This window comes from Loxodonta africana, chromosome 4 (assembly GCF_030014295.1).
Source record: "Loxodonta africana isolate mLoxAfr1 chromosome 4, mLoxAfr1.hap2, whole genome shotgun sequence".
Classification (NCBI taxonomy): domain Eukaryota; kingdom Metazoa; phylum Chordata; class Mammalia; order Proboscidea; family Elephantidae; genus Loxodonta; species Loxodonta africana.
In genome coordinates, this window is record NC_087345.1 from 81,817,948 (window position 1) to 81,832,156 (window position 14,209).

The following is a 14,209-nucleotide window of genomic DNA, read 5'->3' on the forward strand; positions in this document are numbered from 1 at the left end:
TGTGATTTTCCCATTAAGTCTTTTTTTACTTAATCCTAAAAATGAACTAGGAAATAATGCAGGAATATCCTGAAACTTTTACATTGAAAAGGAGAGCTCTGGAGTGCCCAATTTTGTTTCATACCATGGTTTAAGCTGCAGTAAAGAATTTTCAGTTACTCTTAAAAAACTGGAGCCTAAACATTGAATATTCCCAACAAGTGAGAAATGTTCTCTGGCCTTTTAGAATCCACATCATGAGTACTTCATATGGCCAGAAGCAGATTTTATTTAAATGCATTTCCTTTTTATATCACTGAGAATTTTCAGAATCCAGCCTGAGATAAATGCATTAATTGATAAATGCATAAATTTATTATTCTTAATAAAGTAAGATTAAAAGAAGGTGAACTAAGTAGCTTGATTTTTTTCTTTTTTCTGATCATAATAGAAATGTCTTTTAGGAAAAAGTCTAGCTTGATGACTGTACAGAATAGGAAGAAACAATGTGTGTGGTAGTGTCATGAAAGATGATTATGGGTTATTCAGATTTAAGCTTGGCCACAGAGCGTTAATTGTCTCTTACTTCTTTGTGAGAAATGCAATTTTTTTAACAGTGTTTTTGAAGGCTTCTTTCACTTGTTTGTTTCGAAGTGTATAAATGAATGGGTTAAGCAAAGGGGCAACAGAAGTGGCTAGCATTGACACCATCTTATTAAGGGCCACTCCTTCCTTTGCTGAAGGCTTGATGTAGATGAAGATGCAGCTGCCATAGGTCATGGAAACCACAATCATGTGAGAAGAACATGTAGAAAAGGCCTTTTTTCTTTGTTGGGCAGAAGGGAATTTTAGAATGGTCTTGACAATGTATGTGTATGAAAGAACCACACCAATTAGGGTAATAATTAGTGTTACCAGGCAAAACCCAAAGCAATTTCTTCTATAAGCATTGTGTCTGAGCAGGATATCTGTAAAACAGGATACGTATCACAGCCAAAACTATCAATGAGATTTGAGTCACAGAATTCCAGCTGGAGACCCATACTAAAAGGTAGGAGGATGATCAACAGGCCAGCAAACCAGGAGCAGAGAACAAGGGTAGTGCAGACCTTACTGTTCATGATGGTTGTGTAATGCAGGGGCTTACAGATGGCCACATAGCGATCATAGGACATGGCAGCAAGGAGAAAAAATTCGGTGGCTCCAAAGAGGACAACAAAAAACATCTGTGTGGCACAAGCAGTATAGGTAATTGTTTTGACTCCAGTTGTCAGGGTGTACAGAAATCTGGGCACACAGACAGTGGTGAATGACACTTCCAAGAAAGAGAAATTTCGGAGGAAAAAATACATGGGAGTCTTAAGGTGAGAATCTAAAAGTGTGAGGGTGATAATTGTCAGGTTCCCAGCTACACTCAAAATGTAGGTGAGAAATAAAAACATTAAAAGCAGAATCTGTAGAATTGGGTCATCTGTCAACCCCAGCAGGATGAATGTTGTTATGGCGGTATGATTTCTCATCACTACCTGTGTCAGGTCAAGAGCGATTGGCTCTGAAGAGAGAAGGGCTGTAAGAAGGAAGCTAGCGTGGAACCTGAATGAAAGATGTAAGCAGTATTATTGTAGTGCATTTTACATTTGGATAATGGAAGTTTACTGGAAATATTTAAATATGAATCTTAGGTTTATAATTCCCTGATTAGAAACACTCTTTATAAAGCTGGCAACTAAAACAAAAAACAAGTCACTCATCACGTACCTTGTTTCATATGCTATTTCTCAATATTATTGCCTTGTGGTACAGCTATTAAAACAAACAAAAAAAAAAAAACACAACTCATAGCACAGCTATTAGCACCCCCTATTTTACAGATTATTATATATATTTTTTAACATTTTTGTTTTGTTTTGTTTCCAGTCACCTTTTTCTTTGCTTTTCCCACCTTACTGAACTGCTCACTTTTTATAACAGGGTAGGATTTGTCCAGTAGTATTTTATGCTGGTCTCTGATTATATTTAACATAAGCAAAATATCTTCAAAGGGTTAGATCATGTCTTTGTACTTTAAATTATCTCAGATTAGGAAGAAAAATAGTTTAAAATACAAGGTTATATCTTTGTTTTGTCTTTCCTGTATTTAATCAAACAAAAGCATTTCTAACCCAGTAAAGTGGTTGCTTGTTGTTGCTGTTGTTCGGTGCCATTGAGTTGGTTCCAACTCATAGCGACCCTACGTGCAACAGGATGAAACACTGCTCCGTCCTCACAATCTGGTCCTGCGCTATCCTCACAATCGCTGTTTTGCTTGAGCCCATTTTTGCAGCCACTGTGTCCACCCATCTAATTGAGGGTCTTCTTCTTTTTTGCTGACCCTGTACTTTACCAAACACGTTGTCCTTCTCCAGGGATTGGTCCCTCCTGATAACATGGTTGCATAGGCGGAGGGTTTCCTGAAGAGATGTGAGGAGCCTTTTTGCTGGAATATGCCTGGTTTGTGCTGTCCTGGTGCTTTGAGCCATGGCCACAACCCAGAAGGAATGGTCTTTGGTACTTGCTTTTTCTGCCAGCCTGATCATCTTGGGCATTCTCCTCAGCAGTACCCAGACCTTCAGAATCTGTCTCAGACACATTTCAGTGACTCCTCCTTTTAATAATTTTTTTCTATTCTCTTCCTCAAATCACCTTTTCCTATTAATATACCTGCCAACTCACTAACGCTACAGTTCTTTGATTCTTAATATATGCAACCTTTCTAAACAATACCCATGAACAAACTGATCCATATGATCCAAGTTTTATACACAAATTTTAATAAACCCAGTTTTTCCTTGGCATTTGCCAATGTCAGGACCTCCTACCAGTTTTCCACCTCCTTGGATTCTAATATTTATGTTTTCCCAGTTATTATTCCATTTGCTGGGAGCTCAGGAAGATCTCCTAGCCTTCCTGTCAAAACTTTCTTTCAGTTTGATTCACATTGTGAGGAGCCACTCTCAAACATCCGTCCTGTAAAAGAAGATCTGGTAAATGCATTCTCACTGGGGGTGACATTAATGAAAAATAACAATATATTGACTCATAATATGTCTTCGTGTTTTGTTAGTGGGAATTGATTTTGAAATGAGCAATTTTCGGTGTAACTCAGGGGTTTTCAGGGAAACCCTATCTACCCAATTCTTCCCAATGTGTGTGAGAATCAAAAATACCTTAGATTTCCTTACTTCTCTTCTCTACGATTGCTCAAGTAAATAATCAACATTCATTCATTCAGATAAATATTTAATGATCACCTATTATTTACAGAGCATAACATCAAAGACTGGAGATCTAACCATGAACGAGTTTCTCTCCAAAGGAGACTTCAGTCTTCCGATGGGAGATAATATTTCATTTCAGTGTATGATCAGAGACATAGTAAGATAACAATGAAAATGAAATTTTGTATTTGGGGTGATAACTAGCCCATTGTTGTCGAGTTGATTCTGACTCATAGTAACCACTCAGGGCAGAGTAGAAGTGTTCCATAGGGTTTCCAAGGCTGTAAATCTTTACGGAAGTGGGCTGCCGCGTCTTTCTCCCATGGAGTTGTTGGTGGGTTGGAATCAATGATTTTTTGATTAGCAGTAGAGTACTTAACCACTGTACCACCAGGACTCCTCTGGGGTGAAAACTATTATTATTCCTTGACAATCACTCTTCATTATACTGGTGTCGCTATGAGTCGGAGTCGACTCGACGGCAGTGGGTTATTCCTATTTTACTGTCTTCACTCAGTTCCTCTAGGCTTTTTTTCTATTAAAGTTGGCAGTGTCAGCTGTCATCTTAACCTGAGTTAGCAAGATTGTTGCTCAGGGTTCACATACATTTTATGGAATCAGGAAACCTAACTCACCTCATGGGAGAAATGGTTCACTGGAGAGATGGTATCTTGTGAAGTACTGTGAAGCCACACAGAGAAGATTTTGATAGGCCTACTGAGTGATGGAAACCCTGGTGGCTTAGTGGTTAAGAGCTATGGTTGCTAACCCAAAGGTCAGCAGTTTGAATCCATCAGGAGCTCCCTAGAAACCGTATAGGGGAATTCTACTCTGTCCTATAGGGCTGCTATAAGTCGGAATCAACTGGACTTCAACAGGTACTAAATGATGGATCAAGCTGATTTCTACATTTCTAATTCTTGTTTCCTTTCAGCCTTCTTTCTTTCCTTTCTTTCTTCCTACCATGTTACCATTCCAATTGCTGTCGAGCCAGTTCTGACTCATGGTCATCTCGTGTGTGTCATAGTAGAACGGTTTTCCATAGTGTTTTGAACAACATATTTTAAGGAAGTAAATCACCAGTCCTTCCCTCTGAGGTGTCTCTGGGCGGACCAAACTATCAGTCTTGGACCAAACTACGAATCTTTCAGTTGGCATCCAAGTGTGTTAACCTTTTATCTTTGTACTGGTCGTAGACATTTTTTCTCTATTCTTCCTTTTTCTGCAAAGTTCCTAGGCTCTAAAATTATTGTCTGTTTCCACTTTTGAAGATTCTTAATCTCTAATTTTGATAGGAATGACTTGAGAAAAAAATCACTTTAGAATTTTAATGCCTGTTAGTTTAACGTGTTAGATAAATAATATAATCTTGTTTTAATACATGAAACTTGTTAAATCAAAATTAGTTCTAGCAATGAAGCTAATCTTGTGGTAGGAGACCATTTGAATATAAGGCTGCTTGTTTTGCTTTTTGTCCACCTGAAGCCACATCACATTCTCATTTTAGTTAAACTACAGGTGGTTTCCTTGAAAACTGAAAGTTACTTTTTTTAAAATATAATTTGGATCATTCAAAGTTTGAAAAAACAATTTTGTTAAATAAACAGTACATTTTGCCACCTCCCCAAGGTAGTGTTTTCATTGACATCAACAGGTAGATCTTGAGGAGCTAACCTATACAAAGCTACCTCCTCTCACTGCCACTTTGGGAGCTACAAGTGTGATTGAGGTTCAGCTTTTCTCTTTTATTGAATCCCTATTTAATAAATTCTTTTATATATTTCAGACACTATGACCTCACTTATGTTTGGAACAATCCTCAATCAGTCTTCATTTGGGAATAGGATTCCTATAGACTGGAATAGTTGAAGTCCAAGAAGGAGTTGAATAGCACTTCCCAGGTTCCCTGTAAGGTCATTTCTAATCCTCATGTTCTTTGATTCTTATGACACTGTGGAATATTTTGGGAGGAGAATGTCTTTTCTTTTGCCCTTCATATTTTGCCTCTTAAGCAATAACAGTCTCTTCAATTGATATTTACAGCTGTTTTTTTTTCTAAAGCTAGGTTGATCATGGCAGGAAAATTCTAACATGAGATTTGTTCAGAATAACAGCATATTAGCAATAACCGTTGACTCCTTTTTTTTTTGCAGTCTCAATTGCAGTGAACTGAAATCAGATTTTTTAGCCTCTGTCTATGTTTAGAGAGTATGGAAAAATATGACAATTGCTTACTTACTTTTCTGACAGTGCTTCATCGGAAGCCCTTGATGGAACCACAATTTGAAGGGCAGCAGGCTGGTGGGGAGGCTTGTGTATGCTCCTGTCCACACCTCACATCAACTGTCTCCATTCAGCTCCATTCTGTCCAGAAGCTTGTGCACACACACACGGACAGACAGACAGACACACACACAGTCACAAAAACACACCCTCTAGCGGGCAAGTCTTCCAATAAACAGTCCTAGCTTAGATTTTTATTGTCCTGATATATTGAGACCCATGTCAACCTCCTGTTCTCTCAGCAAGTCTAAATGGCACCTGATCCTAGATTTCCCAGTACTCTCTTAGTTCAAAAGGAAGAAAAGGGTAGTGCAGAGAAAAAGGAACCCCTCTCCCTGGTTTTGGAAGAGGGGTACATCTGATCTTCCTGGGTGAGGAGGCAGCTTGACCTCAAATTCTTTAACAGCAGGATATCTTTTATATGTTTAGTTTGCTACCAGTGCACTGGGAACATGTGAGTGAACAAGAAAGTATTCCTTGGTGACCCAATTTCAAAAGTTACTAATGAGGTGGCAGTGGAATCAACAACACAAAAGTCACGGGTAGCAGTGGGAACCGTGTTCTCCTCAGAGACATGGGGAGTGGTCTGATGTAGTGTGAATTCCATTATCTCTTTTTTGTTGACTCTTTATATTTCCTCAAGGTTTTGATCCTGGTCTTCAGTATGAATTTATATTATCTATTTTTGACATGAATCTTGTGTAAAGTCAGAAGTAATTATTCTAACTTTAAAGGCAAGGAAATTGAGAAGTAGAGAAATGAGTAGTCAGATGATACACAGCGGTTGCAGGTTTTGGACAAAAGTTTATCTGAATACAAAGATTGTGCTTCTCTTTCCCCTCCCCACCCCCTCCACTAAACTCATTCCTTTTTCCAACATTTAAGAGGACTACAAGCTTTTAAACTGCAGACTTGATGTTCTGATATTACATTACAAGCTACTTTTGGTGATATGAATCAATGGAAAGAAAGTTTTGCAACTTAAGTACTAGAAAAAATTGCCTGGTTTCCTTTTTTTGCTAAAATTTATTACTGCCCAGTTAACTTGAGTAAAACTATTTTTTTTTATTTTCTCTGCTGCCATTTCTGGGAACTCTCCTTCCTGCTGCTCATTTGTGATAATGTACTACATTTTCCTGAGTGATGACTGCCTTGTATTTATTTTTATTTATCTGATAAATTTTTGCCTATCATTTTGTAATAAACTAAATCATACATTTGCAAATGGCATCTCTGATTTTTTGATTCATTTGCTTTTAAGTGGGGGTAAAATCTAGTCACTATTGTTACTATAAGTGAATGTGTCTTAGTGTCTAGAGAAACAGCACAGTGAGGCACATATTCTTTAAGGAATTGGCTCAGGAGATTGTGGGGGCCTGGCAAGTCTAAAATCTGAGGGACAGGGAATAGGCTGGAGACTCTTGCTGGCTCACACATTTGTGGAAGAATGGCAAGTTTGAAATCTGTAGGTCACGTGATAAGCTAGAAATTCCTTATGTCCCAACCTGTGTAGGTCAGGAGATGGGAAGAGTGAGGGGATAGGTCTACCAAAATATCTGTTTATAGTCTTGAGGCAAACACACCTTTGGGAAACTTTGTTTTCCCTGTTTGAATGATTGATTTAATTATTATGGGAGATAATTATATTACATTATATGGGATGAGTAATTACCTTACATTATGTTAGATTACTTTATGGAAGGCAATCTGTTTTACTTAAGGTCAACTGATTAAATCATCTATAACTACTCCATAAAAGTACAGGTAATTACTCCGTAATAGCAAGCATACTAGTGTTTGGTGAAGCAACTGGGAATCATAGTCTACCCAAGTAACACATAAAATTAAACATCACAGAATGCTTGTCCTTACTTTCGTGTTTTTCTTTTTAATATCTCTGGCTGTTTGCTATGTTTTCATTTCTCTGTTCTTCTATATGGACGTTATACCAAGTGATCTTTTTTTTTACCTGTCAGGTTATTAATATTAATTTATAGTTACACTAACGTCTAAAAATAATTTTTTACCTTTTCATTAAATTTTATATTTGTAATGAAAATATTTGCAGTATATTTATTACTGTTTTGTGCCTTATTATCAGTCTGTTAATTATGTCATGGCTTTTTCATTCTTCAATCTTTATTTTGATTTGTATCTTGGTTTGCCTTCATTTCAAAATTATGTTATTTTTACATAAAAGTTGTATGCATGCCGAATCCTTGCTTGCCTATTGATTTATATCTACTGTTTTTTTTTTTTTTAATTTTTATTACGCTTTTAAGTGAAAGTTTGCCAGTCAAGTCAGTCTCTCATACGAAAATTTATATACACCTTGCTATATACTCCTGGTTCCTCACTGCCTAATGAGACAGCACAGTCCTCTCCACTTTCTATTTTCATGTCCATTTGGCCAGCTTCTGTCTCCTTCCTTCTCATCTCCCCTTCAGCCAGGAGCTGCACACATAGTCTCATGTGTCTACTTGATCCAAGAAGCTCACTCCACACCAGTATCATTTTCTATCCTATAGTCCAGTTAATCCCTGTCTGAAGAGTTGGCTTTGGGAATGGTTCCTGTCTTAGGCTAACACAAAGTCTGGGGACCATGACCTCTGGGGTTCTTCTAGTCTCAATCAAGCCATTAAGTCTGGCCTTTTTACCAGAATTTGAGGTCTTTATCCTACTGCTCTCCTGCTCCCTCAGGGGTTCTCTGTGTTGTTCCCCATCAGGGCAGTCATCAGTTGTAGCCAGGCACCATCTAGTTCTTCTGGTCTCAGGCTGATGTAGTCTCTGATTTATGTGGCCCTTTCTGTGTCTTTGGCTCCTAATTACCTTGCGCCTTTGGTATTCTTCGTTCTCCTTTCCTCCATGTGGATTGAGACCAATTGATGATCTTAGACGACTGCTTGCTAGCATTGAAGACCCTAGACGCCAATCTCCAAAGTGGGATGCAGAACGTTTTCTTCATAGATTTTATTATACCAATTTACCTAGATGTCCCCTGAAACCATGGTCCCCAAACCCCCACCCCTGCTTCTCTGGACTTCAAAGCCTTTGGTTTATTCAGGAAACTTCTTTGCTTCTGGTTTCGTCCAGTTGTGCCAACCTCTCCTGTATTGTGTGTTGTCTTTCCCTTCACCTAAAACAGTTCTTGTCTACTATTTTAGTAAATACATCTCTCCCTCCTTCCCTCCCTAGTCTCGTAACCATCAAAGACTATTTTCTTCTGTTGTTAAAGTATTTCTTGGGTTCTTACAACAGTGGTCTTATACAATAATTGCCTTTTGCAACTGACTAATTTCACTCAGCATAATGCCTTCCGGATTCCTCCACGTTGTGAAATATTTCACGGATTCTTCACTGTTCTTTATGAATGCGTAGTATTCCATTGTGTGACTATACCATAATTTATTTATCCATTCATCCATCGACGGGCACCTTGGTTGTTTCCATCTTTTTGCTATTGTAAACAGTCCCGCAATAAACATGGGTGTGCATACATCTGTTCATATGTTGTTGTTGTTAGGTGCTGTCGAGTTGGTTCCGACTCATAGCGACCCCATGCACAACAGAACGAAACACTGCCCGGTCCTGCACCATCCTTACAATAGTTGCCATGCTTGAGCTCACCACTGCAGCCACTGTGTCAATCCACCTTGTTGAGGGTCTTCCTCTTTTCCACTGACCCTGTACTCTGCCAAGCATGATGTCCTTCTCCAGGGACTGATCCTTCCTGACAACATGGCCAAAGTATGTAAGATGCAGTCTTGCTATCCTTGCTTCTAAGGAGCATTCTGGTTGCACTTCTTCCAAGACTGATTTGTTCGTTCTTTTGGCAGTCTTTGCCACCACCCCAATTCAAAGGCGTCAACTCTTCTTTGGTCTTCCTTATTCATTGTCTAGCTTTCAAATGCATATGATGTGATTGAAAATACCATGGCTTGGGTCAGGTGCACCTCATTCTTCAAGGTGACGTCTTTGCTCTTCAACACTTTGAAGAGGTCCTTTGCAGCAGATTTGCCCAAGGCAACGCATCTTTTGATTTCTTGACTGCTGCTTCCATGGCTGTTGATTGTGGATCCAAGTAAAATGAAATCCTTGACAACTTCAATCTTTTCTCCGTTTATCATGATGTTGCTCATTGGTCCAGTTGTGAGGATTTTTGTTATTTTTATGTTGAGGTGTAATCCATACTGAAGGCTGTGGTCTTTGATCTTCATTAGTAAGTGCTTCAAGTCCTCTTCACTTTCAGCAAGCAAGGTTGTGTCTTGTACATAACGCAGGTTGTTAATGAGTTTTCCTACAATCCTGATGTCCCATTCTTGTTCATATAGTCCAGCTTCTTGTATTATTTTTCAGCATATAGATTAAATAGCTATGGTGAAAGAATACAACTCTGACGCACACCTTTCCTGACTTAAACAAATCAGTATCCCCTTGTTCTGTCCGAACAACTGCCTCTTGATCTATGTAAAGGTTCCTCATGAGCACAATTAAGTGTTCTGGAATTCCCATTCTTCGCAGTGTTATCCACAGTTTGCTATGATCCACACAGTTGAATGGCTTTGCATAGTCAATAAAACACAGGTAAACATCCTTCTGGTATTCTCTGCTTTCAGCCAGGATCCATCTGACATCAGCAGTGGTATCCCTGGTTCCATGTCCTCTTCTGAAACCAGCCTGAATTTCTGGCAGTTCCCTGTTGATATACTGCTCCAGCAGTTTTTGAATGATCTTCAGCAAAATTTTGCTTGCGTGTGATATGAATGATATTGTTCTATAATTTCCACATTTGGTTGGATCGCCTTTCTTGAGGAATAGGCATAAATAAGGATGTCTTCCAGTCAGTTGGCCACGAAGCTGTCTTCCATATTTCTTGGCATAGACGAGTAAACACGTCCAGCATTGCATCTGTTTGTTGAAACATCTCAGTTGTTATTCCATCAGTTCCTAGAGCCTTGTTTTTCGCCAATGCCTTCAGAGCAGCTTGGACTTCTTCCTTCAGTACCATCGGTTCCTGATCATGTGCCACCTCTTGAAATGGTTGAATATCGACTAATTCTTTTTGGCATAATGACTCTGTGTATTCCTTCCATCTTCTTTTGATGTTTCCTGTGTTGTTTAATATTTTCTCCACGGAACCCTTCACTATTGCAACTCGAGACTTGAATTTTTTCTTCAGTTTTTTCAGCTTGAGAAATGTCTAGTGTGTTCTTCCCTTTTGGTTTTCCATCTCCAGCTCTTTGCACATGTCATTATAATACTTTACTTTGTCTTCTCGAGAGGCCCTTTTTGAAATCTTTTGTTCAGTTCTTTTACTTCACCAATTCTTCCTTTTGTTTTAGCTGCTCAATGCTCAAGAGCAAGTTTCAGAGTCTCCTCTGACATCCATCTTGGTCATTTCTTTCTTTCCTGTGTTTTCAATGACCTCTTGCTTTCTTCATGGATGATGTCCTTGATGTCATGTAAAGGCTCTTATCTGTCTAGGATATACTCCAAGGAGTGCGATTGCAGGGACATATTATAGTTCTATTTCTAGCTTTTTAAGGAAGTGCCAAATCGATTTCCAAAGTGGTTGTACCATTTTACACTCCCACCAGCAATGTATAACATTTATTATTTTGTGTTTTTTGAATTAACACCAGCCTTGTTGGAGTGAGATGGAATCTCATTGTAGTTTTGATTTGCATTTCTCTAATGGCTAATGATTGTGCATATTTCCTTATGTTTCTGTTAGCTACCTGAATGTCTTCTTTATTGAAGTGCCTGTTCATATCCTTTGTCCATTTTTTAACTGGGTTATTTCTCTTTTCATTGTTGAGTTTTTGCAGTATCATGTAGATTTTATAGATTGGATGCTGATCAGAAATGTCATAGCTAAAAACTTTTTCCCAGTCTGTAGGTAATCTTTTCACTCTTTTGGTGAAGTCTTTGGTTGAGAATAGGTGTTGGATTTTTATGCGCTCCCAGTTATCTGGTTTTTCTTCTGCATTGTTAGTAATGTTTTGTGTACTGTTTATGCCATGTATTAGGGCTCCTAACATTGTCCCTATTTTTTCTTCCATGATCTTCAGAGTTTTAGATTTTATATTTAGGTCTTTGATCCATTTTGAGTTCGTTTTTGTGCATGGTATGAGGTATGGTTCCTGTTTTATTTTTTTGCTGATGGATATGCACTTATGCCAGCACCATTCGTAAAAGAGACTGTCTTTTTCCCGTTTAACGGAAATATCAGCTGGTCGTGTCTGGATAGATTTATGTCTGGATTCTCAATTCTGTTCCATTGGTCCATGTATCTGTTGTTGTACCTGTACCAGGCTGTTTTGACTGCTGTGGATGTATACTAGCTTCTGAAATCAGGTAGTGTGAAGTCTCCAACTTTATTCTTTTTTTTCAGTAATGCTTCACTTATCTGGGGCCTCTTTCCCTTCCATATGAAGTTGGTGATTTTTTTCTCCATCTCATTAAAAAATGACATTGGAAATTTCGATCAGAGTTGTATTGTATCTGTATATGTAGAATAGATGTTTTTGCAATGTTAAGTCTTCCTATCCATGAGCAAGGTATGTTTTTCCACTTATGTAGGTGTCTTTTGGTTTCTTGCAGTAGTGTCTTGTAGTTTTCTTTTTATAGATCTTTTACATCTCTGGTAAGATTAATTCCTAAGTATTTTATTTTCTTGAGCGCTACTGTAAATGATATTGATTTGGTGATTTCTTCTTCGATGTTCTTTTTGTTGGTGTAGAGGAATTCAACTGATTTTCGTATGTTTATCTTGTATCCTATACTCCGGTGAACTCTTCTATTAGTTTCAGTCATTCTCTTGAGGATTCTTTAGGGTTTTCTGTGTATAAGATCATGTCATAGAGATACTTTTACTTCTTCCTTGCCAATCTGGATGCCCTTTATTTCTTTATCTAGCCTAATTGCTCTGGCTAGGACCTCCAGCACAATGTTGAATAAGAGTGGTGATAAAGGGCATCCTTGTCTGGTTCCTGACCTCAAGGGGAATGCTTTCAGACTCTCTCCATTTAGGGCGATGCTGGCTGTTGGCTTTATATAACCAAAACCAAATCCAGTGCCGTTGACTTGATTCCGACTCATAACGACCCTATAGGACAGAGTAGAACTTCCCCATAGAGTTTCCAAGGAGCGCCTGGTGGATTCGAACTGCCAACCCTTTGGTTAGCAGCTGTAGCACTTAACCACTACACCACCAGGGTTTCCGTTGGCTTTATATAAATGCCCTTTATTATGTTGAGAATTTTCCTTCTATTCCTACTTTGCTGAGAGTTTTTATCATGAATGCGTGTTGGACTTTGTCAAATGCTTTTTCTGCATCAATTGATAAGATCATGTGATTCTTGTCTTTTGTTTTATTTAAATGACAGATTGCATTGATAGTTTTTCTAATGTTGAACCATTCCTGCATACCTGGTATGAATCCCACTTTGTTGTGGTGAGTTATTTATTTATTTGATATTTTTTTGAAATCTACTGGCTAAAATTTTGTTCAGGATTTTTGCCTCTAAGTTCATGAGGGATTAAAAAAAAAATAGGTCTGCAAATTTTTTTTTTTTTTGTGTGGTGCTTTTACCTGGTTTTGGTATCAGGGATATGCTGGCTTCATAGAATGAGATTGGGAGTATGCCATCCTTTTCTATGCTCTGAAATATCTTTTAGTAGTTGTGGTGTTAACTCTCCTGTGAATGTTTGGTAGAACTCTTCAGTGAAGCTGTTCAGGCCAGGGCTTTTTTTTTTTTTTTTTTTTGGTGAGAGTTTTTTTAATTACCTTTTCAATCTCTTCCTTTTTTGTCTGTGTTAGTTTAGGTAGGTACTATGTTTCTAGAAATTTATCCATTTCTTCTAGGTTTTCAAATTTGTTAGAGTACAATTTTTCACAGTAGTCTGATATGATTCTTTTAATTTCAATTGAGTCTTGCTCTTTGAATGTTGTTTGCTTGGTATATATTTTTCCATCCTTTGAGTTTTGTTTGTTTCTGTATATGTCTAATGTGTGTCACTTGTAGGCAGCATGTAAACGGATTGTGTTTTTTTAATCCATTCTGGCACTCTCTGTCACTTTGTTAGTGCATTTAGTCCATTTACATTCAGCGTAATTATGGATAGATATGAATTCAGTGCTGTCATTTTGATGTCTTTTTTTTTCGTGTGCTGTTGACAGTTTCTTTTTCCCACTTAATTTTTTATGCTGAGTAGTTAATATATTGTCTTTCTCTCTTTTCCATTGTCATTGTTTTTGTTTCTGCAGAGTCTTTATTTTTTTCTTGTATTTTATTTTGATGAGTAGGATTGTTAGTCTCCTTTGTGGTTATCTTAATATTTATCCCCATTTTTCTAAGTTTAAACCTAACTTTTATTTCTTTATGTCACTTTGACTTCCTCTCCATATGGAAGATCTATGACTACATTTCTTAGTCCCTCTTTACTGTTATAATGTTTTCTTTTTTTACATAAAACATTGCTGTTTTCATGTTTTGAGTGTTTTTTTCTCTTGATTCATTTTTATGACTTCCCCATCTATGTTGACATCTGGTTGCTCTATCCTGTTGTCTAATCTTGGGTTGACATCTGATATTATTGATTTTCTAACTATAGAACTCCCTTTAGTATTTCTTGTAGTTTGGGTTTGGTTTTTATGAATTCCCTAAACTTCTGTGTATCTTGAAATG

The 14,209-nt window shown here is 37.8% G+C and overlaps 1 pseudogene; it reads right to left on the bottom strand.

The window, feature by feature from the left end:
- Positions 1–561: 561 nt before the first annotated feature.
- LOC135231351 (olfactory receptor 6C2-like) lies at positions 562–1,796 on the bottom strand (annotated as a pseudogene).
- Positions 1,797–14,209: the final 12,413 nt, after the last annotated feature.